The sequence below is a fragment of the Capricornis sumatraensis genome, chromosome 3 (genome assembly GCF_032405125.1).
Source record: "Capricornis sumatraensis isolate serow.1 chromosome 3, serow.2, whole genome shotgun sequence".
In the NCBI taxonomy this organism is placed as follows: domain Eukaryota; kingdom Metazoa; phylum Chordata; class Mammalia; order Artiodactyla; family Bovidae; genus Capricornis; species Capricornis sumatraensis.
This window is the reverse complement of record NC_091071.1, coordinates 41,515,287-41,533,671: the sequence shown is the minus strand read 5'-3', so window position 1 is coordinate 41,533,671 and position 18,385 is coordinate 41,515,287.

Genomic DNA, 18,385 nt, shown 5'->3' with positions numbered 1-18,385 from the left:
TGGCCTCACCCCTAGGGCCGCATGAACTGGCGGGGCTGATACTCAGGGTGGCTGGGCCCCAGGGCCTGGTGGCCAGGGTGGGGCAGAGTGGGGGTGGGGGTCGTAGGTGCAAAGACTCCAGTTCTGGGGGCAGGAACCTGACCAACAAGCTCAGACTGAGCTGAAGAACCACGGAGGGATCTGAGCCCCCTGACCAGACCTGGAGGGCTGGAAGGGGTGCAACACAACGCCCACTGCCCATCCCCCAAGGCGGCCTTGGCCACCAGAACCCCCTGCGCACCAGGGGGTTCGGAGGAGGGCTGCAGGGGAGAGGAGGGCCTCGATCCTTCCCCAAGGAGACCTGGGAGGTCAGGGCACGAGGGCATCCTTGGGCCCCGCCTTGAGCTCTGCATGTGCTAATGAGTTTGAACTCTGGCCCCGGCTCCAGCCCGCTGGCGGGGTGGTCCCAGAAGGGGCTGGGTTATCAGCCCACCTGCGGGCTCCACGTGAGCCGCTACTGGCCTCTCTGGGGCTTGGAGCCAGGGTACACCAGGAACTGACAGATTAATTGGCCGCAGCCCCTCCCCAGCAGGCAGGCCTGGCGCAAGGAGAGTAGAGGACAGACCCAGCAGACACTGCCCCCAAGTTGGGAGAGGGACCCAGTTAGCTAACTGGACTCCAGGGTTTGCAGGCAGGCCAACGCAGGTTCAGAGACATGGAGACCTTGATCCTTGACCCGTGTCCCCTCCACCCAGAATGAATCGGCTCTGCCGTCGAGACCCCCGGGTTTCACTTTGAGCTGTGGTGTTGGGGGTTCCCTGAACTTCCAGCAGTGAATTCTGTGCCAAGGGGCCTGTCGGGGGCATGGTGCGGAAGGCTGTGTCCCTCACCCTGCCATGACCCTCACCCCGCTGTGACCCTCACCAGGCTCCCAGGTGACCTGAACACACTTCTGCTTCTGGGCAAACCCCAGCAGAGAGAGGGAAGCGGGGTTTTCCTGGCTGGAATGCAAGGTGCGCAGGGGTTTCTGGTGGCCAAGGCCGCCTTGGGGGATGGGCAGTGGGCATTGTGTTGCACCCCATCCAGCCCTCCAGGTCTGGTCAGGGGCTCAGATCTCTCCATGGTTCTTCAGCTCAGCCTGAGCTCATCGGTTCAGGGTCTGACCTACGACCTCCTCCTCCCCCCGCCCCACCCTTGCTCCGGCCTGGGCTCAGCTCTGCCCAGATGGGCCTCACCCTGGAAGGTGTCCTTTGTCCCTCCTGCCCAGGAGCGGTGTGGCGGGCTTCCTGACTGCCCAGCACCCGGCTCTTAGCAGCAGGACGCTGGGAGTGGGGTCCAGGGGGTGCAGCCAGCGGGCCCCAGTAAAGGTGAGTCCGTGGGGGGCTCTCCTTTCCCTCCCTGGGGGCCAGCCATGCCTCCCCTGATCCAGCCCCAGAGGGCTGCATGAGGAGCGATTTCACTTCCTAATCTGCCTGGAAAACACCCTGGAGTCCAGTTGGCAAGCGGCTGGGGCACCTCTATAGGACGTTCCTTCTGCTTCTAACAAGAGCAACGGGGCCCAGCAGCCCCACCCTGCTGGACGTGCGGTGGAATTCCATGGGGTGACTCATGGGTGCCCAGCTCCCAGTTCTGTGGGGCTGGGGGTGGGGACACAGAGCTGGTGGGCAGGCAGCCCCTCCTGGTGCGTGAGGGCCCTCCGTCCGGACATCCCGGGCCGGGGACCCAGGCTTCTGCTTCCTGGAGGGAGCGTGGTGCAGCTGGGAGCCCCGAGGCCCACCCCAGGGTGTCTGGATTGGGCAGGGGCCTCAGATAAGACCCTCCTGGTCCCTCAGCCCTGAGATGCTGGCTGGGGCCGGAGGCCGCTGAACCTGTGCACTGCCTGGCCAAGTAGGGGACCGGTTGCAGACATCAGGCCTCCTCGAGGAGCTGCGGAGGTGCCCTGAGGGGTGGCTTAGGCTAACGCCAGGGGAGACCAGCCTGCTGGGCACTGCAGGGTCCTCGCCAGGCCTTGGTTTCCTCCTTGTGGAATGTGCCCCGCCCCACAGTGCGGGCTGTCCATCCACCGAGCAGGGAGCTGGTGGGGAGCTGGCGGGGACTCGCCTCCCAGGTGGTCCCCGGGGCCTCGGGTCTCTCAGAGCCTCAGTCCTCAGATGTGAAGTGGCCGCACCGACCCCTGGCCTTGCTGAGGGCAGGACAAGACCCCACATGTGAGGAGTGGTCACAATGAGTATTAATCGGGAGGCAGAGGAGATGGGAGCCAAACACCCTGGGTTTGAGTCAGTGCGGCCCCACCAAGCGGGGGTGACCCTGACCTGACCCCGAGCCTCAGTTTCCCTGTCTGTAAAAGGGGCGCCAGCACCCAGCCCCCGGGCCGGTATGGGATCCAGACTCAGTGGAGACCCGAGTGCTGGGATGGTGGGGGGCCAGGGGCAAAAGGATCTATGTGCCCACCCCTGGGTCTCAGCCAGATGCAGACACTCCAGTGGCCTTGCCTGCAGGCAGGGTGTGTGGGTGGACATGCTGGCTTCCGGCAGGTAAAGGGACTCTGTGGGCCAGGGCTCACCTGGGATCAGCTCACCAACCGGGATGCCAGGCACCCCAAGAAGCCACCGTCCCTGGGGCATTGAGGCTGATGTCCCCATTGACACGGCTGAGGCCCAGGGGGTGCCCTCAGAGGAGAGGTGTGGGCAGTGTCCGTGTCTCTCAGGAGCGGGGCAGTGGCCTCTGGTCCAGGCGTGCCGTCCCGTGCCCCAGCCCCTCTCGAGCAGCGTGGCGATGTGGTCAGGACCCCTCACCTGAAACGACGCGACAGGCTTCCTGCCCACCTGCCCCTAGAGACGCAAGCTGTTACGTTAGAAGACCAAAGGCAAGGAGCCAGTCAGAAAACCTCTTCGAGGACAGTCTCCTTTCTGAAACATCAGAGCTGTTGACTTCGCCTCATCTTGGTGCAGTCTAAGGCACAGCATGGTCAGCTGTTGGACAGTCAGGACTTGAAGGGGCCACTCGGCTACTGCCCCGCGATGTGGCCTGTCCACATCAAGACAAACTGTCCGTGTGACATGCTCGCCAGGTTGGCAAGACCGAGAGCAAGAGTGTAACGTGGCAGCCCACGTGATGGGACACTACTCAGCCAGAAGAGGGAATGGAGCTCTTACACAGGCTACCCCACGGTGAACCTCAAAGATGCGACGCTCAGTGAGAGAAGCCGGATGCAGAAGACTGCGGTTCACGTACGGGAAGCATCGACAACAGGCGCGTCCATGGGGGGAGAGCGTGGCTCAGTGGTGCCGGGGCTGGGAGGGGAGCGGGTTCTGGGGAAGGCTGCTCTTTGTGGGGATGAAAATGTTCCAGAGCTGACTGTGGAGGGACTTCCCTGGTGGTCCACTGGCTGAGACGCTGCAGAGCGCAGTGCAGGGCGTCTGGATATGATCCCTGATGAGTAAGGTCCTGTGGGTCACAACTAAGATTGGCACAGCCATACAAACAAAGTATTTAAAAAGTAAAAGATAAATAAAATTGAGATGGCTCCATCGCTCTGAATATATTAAAAGCCATCAAAGTGCAGACTTTCAGTGGGTGAGCTGTATGGTATGTGAGTTATATCTCAGTAAAACTGGTTTAAACATCTGTGGGAACTCCCTGGGGGCCCAGTGGTCAAGACCCTGCCTTCCATTGCAGAGGGTGCAGGTTCAATCCCTGGTCGGAGAACTAAGATCCCACATGCCTCCTGGCCAAGGAAACAACACTTAAAACAGAAGCAATGTTCAAATAGACTTTGAAGGTGGTCCACATCAAAAGATCTTTAGAAAAATAAATGAGGAAAATGTCAGCCATCTCATTAATAGTCTTAGCATTAATTACACATGGCAGCGATGGTATTTCGGATGCACCTGGTGATGCCGTCTGAGATGGGAAAGATGAGGACAGAGGACGTTCTGAGACAGGCGGCAGTGATGGTGGCGCCACAGTGAGAACGTGCCTGAGCTGAGCATCCAGAAATGGCTCCTGGCCTCCAGCAGGTCTGCTCCTGGCCTCCAGCAGCTCCTGACACTCAGCGGCGTTTGGGTTTTAGGACCGGGAGCTGCCTGCCCTGTACCGTGTGGCCTGGGCTCTATAAGCTGCTCTGTGAGAGGCTGGATGAGGCCGGAAGGGCTGTCCCTGGAGTCTTGGGTGAGCCCGGTCCTGCGACACCTCGATTTTGGACATCAGGCTGCAGACTTCAGGGGATTAGTGTTGTTGTTTCAGGCTGTCCAGCCTTGCAGTTCTTTGCTCCAGTGGCCCCAGGACTGAGTGGCTGACCTGCCCACCCTCTGCTGGCGGGGCTCCCAGACCAGCCCAGATCTGGGCCACTGGGTGTGAGTGAGGCTGCGCTCCACAGGCACGGTGAGCCTGTGAGTCTGTGCCACGGGGCGAGGGTGGGGCCGGGGTGGGGGCAGCATCGCCCCGTGGCGGGGCCAGGGGAGGCCACTCTCCTTGCAGGGCACCCACTGCCCCCGACAGCCCCTCCCCTGGCGGGCTGCGCCTCCCGGTTTAAATTGCTGCCTGGTCGGGTTCCGGCTGCTCCCTGGCGGCCCCCCTGGCTTGGCAGTGAGGTGTCCTGGTCTCTTTTTCCAGCGGGTGTGGGCCGAGCGGAAAATGACCTCAGAGGGTGGGGAGGTCGGGGAGGCCTGTAGAGCTCCGAGGGCACCCTGGGGGCTGGGCTGGGGTCCTCTGCTGGGAGCCCTGCCACAGGCACTGTGCCCCGATCCCCGGACTCCGGGGTGAGCCTGGACCCGCGTGCTCGCAGCCCTTGAGAAGACCCCTTGCCACTCAGCCTGGCCCATGTCGACCTGCACCAGGGCCTGTCTGGGAGGAGGGGTTGGGGGCCGGGTGAGGGGCACTCCCATGACCTAGATGCCTGAGGATGCAGCAGGACTCAGGTGTGAGCACTTGCCTGTGCCCTTGGCCTCAGGAGGCCTCAGGTGGAGGTGGGGCAGTCGCAACCTGTGGCCCTGGGCCATAGGGGGAGTATGAGGCTTCCCAGCAGGATGGCCCTTCACTCAGGATCCTGCCGAGAAAGAGAACCCCTCCCAAGGCGCTTTCATCAGGGGAGGCTGACTTCCCCTCAATGGGGGCGTGGAGCGGGGTGATGTGTGCAGGGATGGGCAGCAGCCGCCTGGTCCCCCCAGGCAGGAGGGAGGGGAGGGGGAGCGGTGTGGCGGAGCTGGTGGCCCGGGCCCACAGTCTCCCTCCAGGCCCCCTCCACAGGGCTGGGGGTAGTGTGGGGCCGGCGGAGCTGCTGCCTGGGGCTCAAGGTTTGGGGAGACACCCAGGACAGGTGCTGGGTGCAGCCAGTGAACTGGGTGCCCAGCCTCCGTGGCTGGGGCCAGGCTTGGGGGGCAGGGGATGAGCAGCCCCCCTGGGCTGAGGGAGGAGGTGCTCTGGTGGAGGCTGGCGATCCTTGGTGCTCCTCGGCAAGCGGCCGCCTCTTCCCCTGGGTGTCCCTTCCATCTCTGCTGAAGACTTGGCGCTCGATTTGGGGCTGGCCAGGGCAATCCAGGATGACCTCATCCAGGGAGCCTTAGCTTCATTGCATCTGCAAAGACCCCTTTCCCAAACACGGCCCCATCACAGGTTCTGGTGAACACAGATTTGGGGGTACCATTCAGCAAGCCCTGGCCAGGCACACAGAGGGATCTGGATGTGACGAGGACCAGAATTCACCCCAGGCCTTCCTGTCCTGGGTGCCCGTCACCCGGGGGGACAGAAGCTGCTGCTTGACCTCTGAAAGAGAGAGCCCAGGAAGCTGTGGGGCCACGTGGGATGCGCTCACCTGTAGGAGCCCCTCACCGAGTTCAGAGGCAGGTTAGGATGACTCAGGACTTCGGTGAGGCTTCTGTCACCATGAACCCCTGAGAAAGGAGCTGAAGGCTCTGTACCACGCCCCTGACTCCAGCCAGACCACTGCCTCCCAGGCCCTGTTAATTTGGTTCATTTGTCCATCCGTCCATTCACCCAAACATCCGTCTGTCCCCCATTCACCCGGCCACCAATCCATCCATCTGGCCGTCTGTCCATCAGTCCATCCGATCGTCTATTAGTGTTTGTCTGTCTGTCCCTCTCTCAGCCTGTCCCTCAGTGTCTGACCTTGGGTGACTGATGAGTGGACAGGGAGGGGAGCCCCAGACAGACCACACGGTCCACCCTGCCCCCCAACGCCTCAGCCCTCCCTGCTGCCAGGCAGGCGGCCCAGCCTGCAGCTGTGGGCTCCGGGTGGGAGTCTGGACCTGCTTGCTCTGTCGCTGCGTAATTACTCACCCTCCTTTGGACGGGGTTGGGGGTGGCCTCAGGGTGGAAAGATGTATGTGCTCGTCCAAGCTAATTCAGACCAGGGAGAGGACAGAAAGGCTGGACGAGGGAGGTTTGGGCAGAAGTTCGAGGGCGCAAGGAGGTGGCTGTGAAAATACGGGGGCGCCAGGTAGGAGAGACTCCTGCAAGCTCCCAGCGTCCATCGGTCCAGGCTCTGCGGGGGCCTGAAGGCACGGTGCCAGCCTGGGGGGCGCAGGTTGGCTGAGGAGGGGGAACTGCTGGCCAGGGCCCTGGGAACCCAGCAAGAGGGTGCTGGGCCCAGGGTGGGGCTGGCTTCACGGCACAGACACATCACCGGGGCCTCTGGCCCCAAGTGGATGCTCCCTGGGGTGTAGTGACCTCTGACTCCGACCAGACACCCTCTCTGCAAGTTCCTGAAACCAGCATGGGTGAGCCAAGGCTGCTAGCCTTGGAAGTGATCCTCGGGCTGCCCAGGGGGCCAGTCTGGAGCCTTGAGGGGAGAGTTGGCCACAGGCAGCTGCAAGGAGTCCAGCACCTTGGCTTTAGATGAGACCCTGGTTTTGGGAGGGATTGTGAGCAGGGCAGGACGTTTGCCACCCACACAGCCACTTCACGCTCCCAGAATCCCTGGGAGGTGCCGGGGCGGTGGGGTACCGAGGCTCTGGCCCATGCAAGTGGGGAGTGGCAGGGCTGATGTTCTTGGCTGCCACTGCGGACAGAGGCCAGTGAGAGGCAGGGGTGGGTGGGCCCGTCCAGAGCCCCATCCTGGGGGCCCCTCAAACCGGCCGACAGCCCCAGGAGCTCAGTGAGCAGGCCAGCGGCCTCTTCTGTGGTCCTGCCGAGCCCGCGTGTGCTCAGACGGTGGCCTGAAGTCCCCGCCTCCTGGCGTGGGCCTTGGTGGACAACGGAGCCCTGTGTGGACTGGATGAATGGGCATGGGGGTGGGGAGGGGCTGGCACAGGGGGCCTGCCAGCCTGATGTTAACCCCTTAGGGCTGAGCAGGAAGCGGGAGAGGGAGCAGCTTCCCTCATTCGCTTTGCTTTTCACTCCCAGGAGAGTGCCTGCATTCATTAAGCACCTACTGTATGCCTGTGTGCTCAGGAATGGTCCCCTAGCCCTGCTCTCTGCCCAGCACCAGGGACCCACAGGGGGCACTTCCAGCCCCACAGGGGTGCTTCCCTCTGCTTCTGCCACAGCTGGCCAGCCCAGGAGCCCTCTGGACACTGGACAGGGCGCAGGAATTGGCACATAAACACCCCGGCCTTCAGCCCCACAGTTGCGCTGGAGCCCCTCACTGGGTGCTGTTCCTGCCCTGTCCCCTCCCCCCTGCAAACAAGCTCCAGGAGTTGAGGTCTTGTCTGGGGTTCCCCTCTGGGACTCCTGCCCAGTGGCCCAGGGGACCGAGCTGGGGTCCCCGCTGCCCCCCATGTGCTGCTCCATGCGGGATCTCAGAGAGGGAGGGGGAGGGAGCTCTGCCTGGTTCCCCACCTGCCCGTGGGCCCCCAACTTCAGGGAGGGGTGTGAGAGATCACCCCTCCACGCCCTGGGGCTCATCAGGCTGTCCCTCTCACCCTGGGGGACCTCAAATGTGAGGGAGACTGTCCCAGCCGGGAAGGGGGCTGTGTGTCCAGCAGCTGCCAGGAGGGGACCCTGGAGCCGAGTCCCTCATGAGGCTGTAACTCAGGTTGCCGTGTGCAGCACTCCGCCCTGAGCAGGTAATCACCCCGTTTCCGACGGCCAGTCATTGCTGCGCACTTGTAATTAGCAGGACTTGCTCCCCTTGCCACCAACCTCAAGCTCCCGCCAGCAACTTCCGAAGGAAGCCGCAACGGCTGTGGGGACCACGGGCTTCCTGCAGGAGAGCCAGAGTCCTGGAGGCGCCAAAATGAGGAGGGGGCGGAAGGGGGGCCGCCCGGAGGTGGCTCGGGAGGGGTCCGAGGGAGCACTGAGAGCCGGATGCGCCTGCAGATGCCCTCGTCCCTGGGAGGTTTGTGCGTTCCCTGCTTTGGGGGTTTGGGACAATTTCGTGCAGCCATTTGTGGTTTTCTCTGGTAATTGCTGGTTACAGCCCGTGACTGATGGGGGGGTACCAAGGCCAGAGGGCCAGAGGCTGGCGGCACCTGGTCGGTGGGGCCCGGAGGGTCCTGGGCAGGCCCGGCCTCCACCCACCACAGGTGGTTTCTGCTGCGAGGCGGGGGCTCAGCCAAGGGCGTCCCCATACCATCCCACCAGCCAGGTGATCCCCGACATCCCCCTGCACCTCCATGGGGTCCCCTGTCCTCCCTGCGTGGCCATCGGCCGTGGAGCTTCCGGGAGCCACCAGGGCAGCGGCCACCATGACATGTCTCGTGACTCAGCCGCTGTGCTGGGTTTGGGCTCAGGTTGGGGCTCCAGGGAGCGTAGGTGCTCACGTGCAGCGGCGCCCGCCCATGCCCGGTGCCCCCCGTGTGCTCGGCCCTCTTTCTGGGGCTGTCATCGTGTGCGCAGCGCATGTGAGCACACCAGGGTCCTGACTGAGGCAGACTTCCGTCCCCACCTCCACTGCCCCCTGGGCTTTAGTGCTGTAGGGAGGAGGTGTCGGTCTTAGCCAAGAGCCTGGCTCCCGTACGTGATTTTCTTCTCTTGCTCGTGACCATGAGTCAGCTTTTCTGTGTATAGACTTGGCCCTGGTGCCAGCAGAACCCCCGGAAGGAGTGTGCCCCAGTGCCTTCAATAGGGAAGGAAGACGGAGCCGGGTGCCCGGCTTCAGAGGTCACCATGGATGATGAGAACTTTCGCACCGGAGGACTAAAGGCCTCCTGCCTCCTCAGGAGGCCGGCGGGCTCTGGGAAGGCTGGTCTGACCCCCTGCACGGCCTTCAGCTTCAAGGTCGGGCCTCGGGCATCTCTGGTCTTGCTCATGTTCTTCATCTTTTGCATAAAGCTTGAAACTGTATTGTACAAACAAGACAGGCTCATCACAAACCCCTTTAGAACGTGCAGCTACAGCAAAGAGAGCTCCAAGATTTCTACTGTGGCCCCCAAATACACATGTGTGACCCCGGGAACTCTGAGGTTCGTGTCTCTCCAGATGGCTTTCCTATAAATGCAGCTGGAATGTCCATTTTGTTGTTGTTGAGTCGCTCAATTGTGTCCAACTCTTTTCGACCCCATGGACTGCAGCACGCCAGGCTTCCTTGTCCTTCACCATCTCCTGGAGCTTGCTGAAACTCATGTCCGTTGAGTCAGTGATGCCATCCAACCATCTCATCCTCTGTCGCCCCTTTCTCCTCCTGCCTTCAGTCTTTCCCATCAGCTGAGTCTTTTCCAGTGAGTCAGCTCTTGGCATCAGGTGGCCAAAGTATTGGAGCTTCAGCTTCAGCATCAGTTCTTCCAATGACTATTCAGGGTTGATTTCCTTTAGGATGGACTGGTTTGATCTCCTTGCTGTCCAAGGGACTCTCAAGAGTCTTCTCCAGCCCCACAGTTCAAAAGTATTAATTCTTTGGTGCTCAGCCTATGGTTCAATTCTCGCGTCCATATGTGACTACTTGAAAAGCCATAGCTTTGACTAGACAGACCTTGCTAGCCAAAGTGATGTCTCTCTGCTTTTTAATATGCTGTCTAGGTATGTCATAGCTTTTCTTCTAGGGAGCAAGTGTCTTTGAATTTTGAATTCTTGCAGAACATCATGGGATCAAGTCTCTGTAATCCCAGTGGGTAGCCAGCCTCCAAGGTGGTCCCAGTGGCTCTCATTCCCTGGTGCTCCCACTCGGTGTGGGCCCCGTGCTGAGTAGGGCTAGCCTGCGTGGCTGGCAGGAAACTGCAGTGACAGAGTGTGCCATCTGTCTCCAGGTCTTGAAAGCCTCTCTTGGGTCACTCGCCTGAGGGACGCTGGCCGCCGGAGGGGTGCTGATCTGCCCACCAGCATTGACCTGCCATCTCCACAAGTGAGAGCTGGGACCAGTAGAAGCGGACCCTCCAGGGCCTGTCCAGCCTCCAGAGGATGCCGCCTAGCCAACAGTGTGACCCCGTCTTCACAAGGACCCAGAGCCAGACCCTCCAGCTGAGCCGCTCCCGGATTCCTGGACTCGAAGCTGTGTGGACAGGGTGTCTAGTTATTTCAAGCAGGTAAGTTTGGGGGTGATTATTTGCACAGCCTCCCTAGTGTGTTATCCCGCCCTCCCCCCCCACCCCAGCAAAGCCCTGCAGATGGGACGGTTTATACAGTGGAACTCTCACTGTCCCAGAGAACACAGAGATCCCAACGGCAGAGACCAGTGTGGGGCAGGGCCGATTCCTCCTGCAGCTTCTCTCCTGGGGGTGCAGACGACTGTTCCCCCACCCCCCACCCCATGTTCCCCCATGTGGTTCCATCTGCGCATGTGTGCCCTGATCTCTTCTTCCCACTGGATTAGGGTCTGCCCACATGACCCCATTGTACCTTCACCACCTCTTCAAAGACCTTCTCTCTAAATATAAGCACATCCCAAGGAACTGGGGGTTAGGGGTTCAACATAGGAACTGGGGGCATGCCGAGCCCGCAGCAGCAGTGGAGAATACACACACTACCCTTTTTTGCCCTCATTCTGGCCTTTGCTTTAGTGTGCCTCATTTTGTCCAGTGAATTCTCGTCATCAGCTGGCCCGTCCTGCAGAAGCATCCCCCTCTACAGGCATGCGGGATGTTAATTTTTGTGCACTGTGGCTGCTGTTGGGTGGCAGGCTACATCGTGCACCCCTGTCCACTTGTGATGTGTTTCAGATCAGACCCTGGGAATATGGGTGCCATGGCAACGGGGGAGGGTGTCTCTGGGTTTGCCCTCCCAAACCCTGCACTGCATGGCCCTCCCAGGTGCAGGAGAGAGGCCTTGTTCCCACGTCCATCTTTTATCCCTGCTCACTTGGTAATCGTTTTCCAATGAGGTTGAAGGTCATGCCCCCAGCGGCCTGCCCCTCCTTGGCCTCAAGCCCCAGCCTGGCCCTGGGAGACGCACTTAGTAGAATTCCCGCCTCACTTGCTCAGAGAGGTGAAGCAACCTGGCCAGAGTCACACAGCCAGTGGCTGCGCTGGGCGGGGGCTCCAGTCTAAGCCCAGCTGTAGCCAAGAAAGAGGAGGCTCTGTCTCTGGGCTGAAGGGAAGTGGCTCTCAGGGACAGATCCTGGCCTGGCCGTGGGGGCCCAGTGTGGGACCTCAGGGCGCAGCCATTCCCACTCCACCAGCTGCGGACATGTCCGTGGTCCCCTGGGGCCCAGAGCTCAGAAACTTCCTTCTGAGACAACAGGCAGGCTGAGGCTGCTGCCAGGCTGGCCCACCGCGGCCCAACGTGTAATTATTAAGGACGTGGGGTTCCAGCGGGTCCGGGGCCTGGAGAGAGGAGCGTCTGAGAGCACGTCAGCCGCTGTTTGGGGGCCCGAAGGGTGTTTGCACGGCACCCCACGCTGTGAGGGGCTGGGGGACAGCTCGGGCCAGGGGGCCTAGGGCCGGGGCTCCCCAGCTACCAGCCGGTGACACCAGAGCCTCCTGCCTGAGCTCGAGCAGCCTCCTCAGACCAGGCCTGCCCTGCCTTCCTCCGGGGACCCTCTCGCCTCTCCTCCCGGGACGCCTGCCCACCTTCCCCCCAGAATCTCCATCACGCCCTCCCCTCTTCCTTCTGTCACCCAGGAGCTGAAGGTAGGGGAACTCCCTCTTGCCGGGTGGGAGCCCTGACATGCTGTGCAAGCACCCTGGGGCACTGACCCCTACCTCAGACAGGGTCTCGTCGCCTCACACGAGTGTCACCTGAGGCTTCCCGGCCTCTTCACCGTGTGGCCACAGCCCCGCCACACGGAGCTTCCGGGCACTCGGCATCCATGTGACTGGACGGTCCCCGTGAGCTGGACTCGGGGTGATGGGCTGCCTTGGGGTCCTGTGCGCTCGGAGGGGTCCCGAGCCTGTGACCACCAGGTTTTCCTCCATCTGCCCTCCTGAGCCCCATGCCCCCTGGAAATAGTGACGGCCAAGGACCCCCATCCCTTCACGCCCCACCAAGGGCCAACCTCCCAGGACCGCCTGCCCCCGCGTCTCCCGAGCTCAGACTCCCGCCTGCTCCTGGTGGCTCCTCAGGCGATGTTGCCACCGTTCGTAACCTTCTCCAGCATGGGTGGCAGGGCTGCTCCCGAGGTATTGGACACGTCCGTGAAGGACCAGGGTCCACCCCCTTGGCGTCAGGCACCACGGCTGGACTGCAGGGTTAGTGCTCACTTTCTTGGCCGTGTTAAGCGCCACCCTTGGCATTCACGGTGTGTGCGGTGTGAGGTAGGGATCTGAGCGTACGGGTGTTTGTGGGTAGACGGTTGTCCCCACACCCGCACCGGTCGCTGGAGAACCCCTGCTTCCCTCGCTGACTCTCAACGCGCGAAGTTTCCATGTGTGAGACCTGTTGCTGAACCCTCTGTTCCAATCCATCAACTCAAATCAACCCACAAAAATGAATTTAACCAGCCTGGCTATGCGTGACTCTGAAACAGCTGGTTAATTCAGTGAGAAGAATCACGTGCCAGATGTCAACGGATCATGTAACCAAGCGGCCGGGTTGCTATTTTCAGTTTAGAGAGGGTGCTAAGGGCCGCTCATGCACAATTCACAGGGGTCACATTCTGACCGCCCCCCGAGAGTCAGGGCCGGGCTGGACTGCAGGGTCATGACAGTGCGTGGAGCTAAGGTCCTGACGGTCTGGAAGGAGATGGGCAACCAGGGGGCAGATGCGCGAGATCAGAGGGCCAGCGCGGGAAGAGGACAGCACAGTGTGACCGACTGGCTGGCTAGGAAGGGCTTCTCAGCCTGCATTTTTGTTTAGTCACCAAGTCATGTCCAATTCATGACGCCACAGACTGCAGCATGCCAGGCTCTCCTGTCCTTCACCACCTCCCAGACTTCGCTCAAAGAGATGCTGTCTAACCATCTCATCCTCTGCTGCCCTGTCCTTCTCCTTTTGCCTTCAATCTTTCCCAGCATCAGGGTCTTTTCCAATGAGTTGTCTCTATGCCACAGAGTATGCTGTGGACCAAATGTTTATGTTAAATCCTATCCCCAAGGTCACGCTGTCAGGAGGTAAGGGACACTAGGAGGTGACTAAGCCTTGAACCTCGCAAATGGGATTAGTGCCCTCTAAAAGAGACCCCCCAGGGCCCCTTGCCCTTCCATGAGGAGGACACAGCAAGAGACTGGCCTTCTCTGAATCAGAGTTAGGTCCTCCCTGGACGAAGACGCTTGCCAGCACCTTGACCTGGGACTTCCAGCCTCCAGGACTGTGAGAAATCGAGGTTTGCTGTTTAAAGTGCTCAGTCTGGGATGGTTTGTCACAGCAGCCGGAGGGGACCAAGACACAGGAGGTGGCCTCATTGCCTGGATCTGATGGTCAGGCTAGAACCCAGGCACAGCGCTCTGGGGTGGAGATGGTCCAGGAAGAGCAAGGGCAAAGGCCCTGGGGCTTCCCGTCACCCAGGCAGGGCCCCGAGTGGGGAGGGGGGCCGGAGAGGCCATCAGAGAAGCAGGAGGCATCAACCCCAGAAAGAGGAGACCCATGAGCCAAGGAAGACTGGCAAGGCGGCCAGGACATCCTATCCCCAGGCCCGTTGTGCATGTGGCTGCGGGGGCCTGGAGTAGGCTCCTCGCAGACAGGGCCCAGTGGAGGGAGACTGAGCTGCTCCCTGGCATGGGTGGCCCCGTGAAGCCCAGACATCTGAGCCTGGTGCTGGGGCTGCTCAGTGGGATTCCCGCTCACCCTCTGCCCAGTTGCCCACGTGCAGTTTTCAGGTGCACCCTCCCGGCCAGGGACATCCATCCAACCAACGTGCTTGAAAGCCAAAGCCGGTGGCACATCTTAAAATCTGAGAACTCTGGACGGGCCTTGTGGTGTCACTCTGCAGCCACGGAGCCCACGTTTTGGGGGCCCCGTGTCTGGGCAGACACAGCATCCACTGGAGCTGATGCGCTGGAGCGGCTCTGGGCAGCTGCCAGGAGCCCTGCTGGATGCAGGGGCCAGCCTGGTCCTCCAGGGACAGCGTGGCCCCACCTGGTGTCCAGTGCCCGCCTCTCCTGGTGGGGGTGGGGGGGAGGGGGCAGTGGGCAGACTGAGCTCCAGTTGGAGGGGGAACACTCTGAGTCCTCTGGGGGCACCAGGCTGCCCCCCGCCCTGAGCCGCAGGGCGTGGTGGGCGGGAGCGGGTAATGGGCCCTGGCTGTGATTCTTGCTGGGGAGGGCGGGGCAGTGGGGAGCCGGCTTGTTCGGCATCAAGCCTGGCTCCGCTCCGCCAGCCGTGGAATTCTTCCTCTGATCCAGCTCCAGATGGGCCCAGAGAGGAACTAGGGGAGCACTGATTTGTGCCCCATCCAGGACCGCAGGCAGGGAGCCCTCTGCCCGTCTTCTGCCATCCTGTCCCCGCCTCTCCCCTCCCCACACCCCTGGGACACCCCTGGACAGCCTGCTGGTGCCACCGGGAAGGTGGAGCTGGGAGCAGTGGGTCGGGCCCACCCACCGGGGTCCTGCTCACCCCAAGGCAGGAGCCCAGCAGGGTCTCCAGGGGGCTTGCTCTACCAGCCAGCACTCAGCTGGGCACGGGACACAGGGACAGCAGTCACGCCCTGGCCTGAATCCCCCAAGGACAGAGACACGCCTGTGGGGAGTGTCAGAGACTGAGGGGCGTCCCCAGGCCTGGGTAGCTGAAGTCAGAGATGAAGGGAGGCCACGGATGGATGCAGCCACTTGCCCTTCTTGGGCTCTTGCACTGCCTACTGTGAGCTTCAGGGAGGGAAGGGTGGCCTTAGGCAGGCTTCCTGGAGGAGGTAGCCCTGAGCTGGTGAGGGGCCCGGTGACGGGCAGCAGCGGGTTGGGCTGCAGGGAAGCTGCTCAGTGGGCCGGGCCCTGGGCGGGCAGCCCTCGAGGCTCCGGCTTCAGTGAACCAAACGTGCTCTTCCCATGGGCCCCGTGGCGACCGCACGCCTCATGCCTGGCTGAGTGCTCTCAATCGCCCGGAACGTCTCTCCCCAACGCCTGGCTTCCCTGAGCGCCTGAATCGCCCAGCAGGCCCCGGGGGGCCTCCTCTGTGGCCAGGCCAGGGTTGGAGGAGGCGGGCAGGGCCGCCAGGAGGCCGGGCCAAGAAGCCGGCTGGGGAGGGGGTACCCCAGGCAAGTCTGGCTGCCTGTCCCCGAGGGATGCTCTGTGGGGACCTGGCCCTCAGCACGCAGGGGGTGACCCCTGGAGCCTGAAGGGGTGGCCCCTCCACAGAAGGAAGCTGACGGGGCGGTCCAGCAGCAGCCCCAAGGCTGTGGTGGGCTCTGGCCTCGGTGTTGCCCTGGCGGGTGGGGCCACACCTGGGGCAGTGGCCCCCCACAACAGTGGCCGTTCGCAGCCCCTACCCCGGCTCCCGCCCCTGGGAAGCTGCATCCGCTGTGGCAAGATCTGGGTTGGTGTGCAGTCCCCACACTCCTGGCGGTGTTCAGGCCCACGGGCCAAGTTTTATTTTTACTCCAATCTTGCCACTGGGGCTGACAATTCTCACTTTTTATTTCCATTACATCCTGAACGTTAACACTGTGTTAACTCCAACCTCTTGTTCTGAAGGACAACTGTACTAATAGCCCGGAGGGGGGGCTCCTGCCTGCTGGCCTGGGCCCTGGGCAGCCCCTTCCGACTGCTGGGTGGGTAAGGAGGGGCGGCCTGATCCAGAGTTCCGGGCCAGCCGGGGAGCAGTGGGGAAACTGGCCCAGCGTCCGGTTGCCAGAGGCCTGCCTGACCGTCGGACCCGCCAGCCTCCCCGGCTGGCTCCAGCTGTCCTTACCTAATGCCGCCGCGGGGCGGGAGGCCGGGCGGCCGCCCCCACATGTGTTCCCGGCCGCCGTGGGGTGGGGGGCCGGGTGGGAGCCAAGCCCAGGCCTCCTGCCTTCCCTGGAGCAGCCTGCCCAGTGTCCAGAGCGGGGCAGCCAGGCGCCGGCTCGCTGCCTGCATGACAGGCCCCAGGGGGCAGGGCTGGGAGGAGCCGGGGGCCAGGGAAGGCCGCAGGCCGAGCCCCTCCTGGGGTCCCTCCCTGCCAGCTGCTGGAGTACCAGCCAGCTCGGGGGAGAGGGGGCTTTCTGGGGCGATGGGGGAGGGGAGGGCTGTCTGGCCTGTGCTCAGCCCTGAGGGGAGGGAGGAGCCCCCAACCCCGGCCTGTCCACGGGCAGCCTCATGTCATGCTCCCCACACCTCCAGGTGATCCTGGGGCTGTGTGCCTTCCGCGAGCAGGGAGACTAAGGCAGAGAGGGGCATCCACTCTCGGAGCGCACGCTGGCCAGGAGGGCCATGTCTGTGTTGCTCTGTCCGAGGGGTGTCCAACTGCCCGAGCGGTCTGATGGCTGCCCTGGCTCCTGGGAGCCTCCCTGTCGTGCTGGGCCCTTCTGGGGCCCACTTCCGGCTCCTCTCACCTCTCACCACCTCCAGGAAGCTGCTGGGACTGCTCTGCTCAGAACCAGTCCTGTGTCCCCAGCCCCAGCCGCTGGCAGGCCACAGCACCAGCATCCGCGTCCTGGGTGCGGCCGGGCACTGGCAGGGGCCTGTGGTGGGGTGGGGGCCGCCTGGCCACACGCTGTCCAGGCCGAGTGGGCGGGCCTGGGCCAGGAGAATAGGCGCCTTCATGCTGCAGCCCCGGCTCCGTGTGTGCCGCGCCCCGGCCCGCCCACGCCCCCCACCCCGCTGGTGCCCGCCGTGCCCTCCTCCGCTCGCGCGGCTGGCGGCAGGGCCTCCCCGTGTGGGACCGGGCAGCCACCTGCTGCCCACAGCCGCAGCCACACAATGGGGCCCTTGTGTGCCGGCGGCCGGCGGGCGGCGGGCAGCACCTCCCGGCCCACCCCAGGCTCAGAGCCCTGTTGTGTGGGGTGGCTGCCCGGGCTGGGCAGCACGGAGCCGGACGGGCGGGCCTCACCGCCCTGGGCCCCACGGGGCTACCAGGCCTGGGCCCCCAGCCCCGTGTGGCTCCTGCCCCTGAAGCCCATTAGGGAGAGGTGGGCTTCCCCAGACTGAGGACTCCGTGCCAGGGCCCCTTCCTGGGGAGTCTGGGGTGTCTTGTGGCTGAGCGCCCACCATGAGGCACCGTCTGCCCCTGGTCCCCAGACCTCGCCTCCTCAAGGCCAGGGTAGGGAGGGTGGTGGTGGGATGTGCTCTGTGGCTCTAAAGCCGCCCCATGAGTTATCTCGCAGCTCCCAGTGGTCTGAGGTGGCTGGTGGACACGTCCTATTGGGGCGGGTCCCCAGAGAGCCAGTGGGGTGCTGCTCTGGGTAGGGGAACACCAGGCAGAGAAGGGCTGGCTGTGTCCCCAGGAAGGGCTGTTGGGACGCCAGGCACAGACAGCTCGGGACGTGGGGTGTTCAAGGCTCAGGGCTGAGCTGCTTCCTAGTGTAGCTGTGGGGTGCAGGGCTCTCATCCTCAGATTTTGCCGCATACCCTGAGGTGTCACTCGAAAGGCCAAGGGTCTCTGCTGGCACAGAGATGCCCCGTCTGTAGGCCGACAGCTCCATGTGCCAACCCTGTGACATTAGAGGCCCACAGGTCCTCCCCCTGGCCACCTTGGCTTTGTGCGGTGGGCAGGGGCTTTATCACAGAGCCTTCTTTTCCACCGTGGATATGACATGTGACCACAGGGCCAACCTGAGCTACCCCAGAGCGGGACAAAGGAGAGACAGGTCCTCCCGTACGCAGGAGCTCAGTACATGGAGGGGGCCATCTTCCTTGGGTAGTGAGAGCACAGAAACGCTGAACCGAGCACCTGGATCCAGCCGTGCCTGAAGCTGTCTTCTGCAGCTTCATGATCCTGGAGCTGGCGCTTTTTGCTTATTTTCGGGAGTCTGATGCCTCTGTCCTTTGCTCCAGGATGTGGGGTGGACCCTGGGTGCGGGAAGGGGCACCGGGACATGCTCAGGACGTGTGACAGGGAACCTGGCCCCTTCCCCTCACTGGGTGATCAGGCTTCAGCAGCCTGTGCCCATGCCCCTGCATGGACCTGAGGAGAATCACGGGCCCACTCTGGCCTACCACCGTTCAGGGCCACGCCTCCTTGGGGACCTGCCCCTGAGGGCAGCACTTAGCAGGCAAGGAGACCCTGCGGC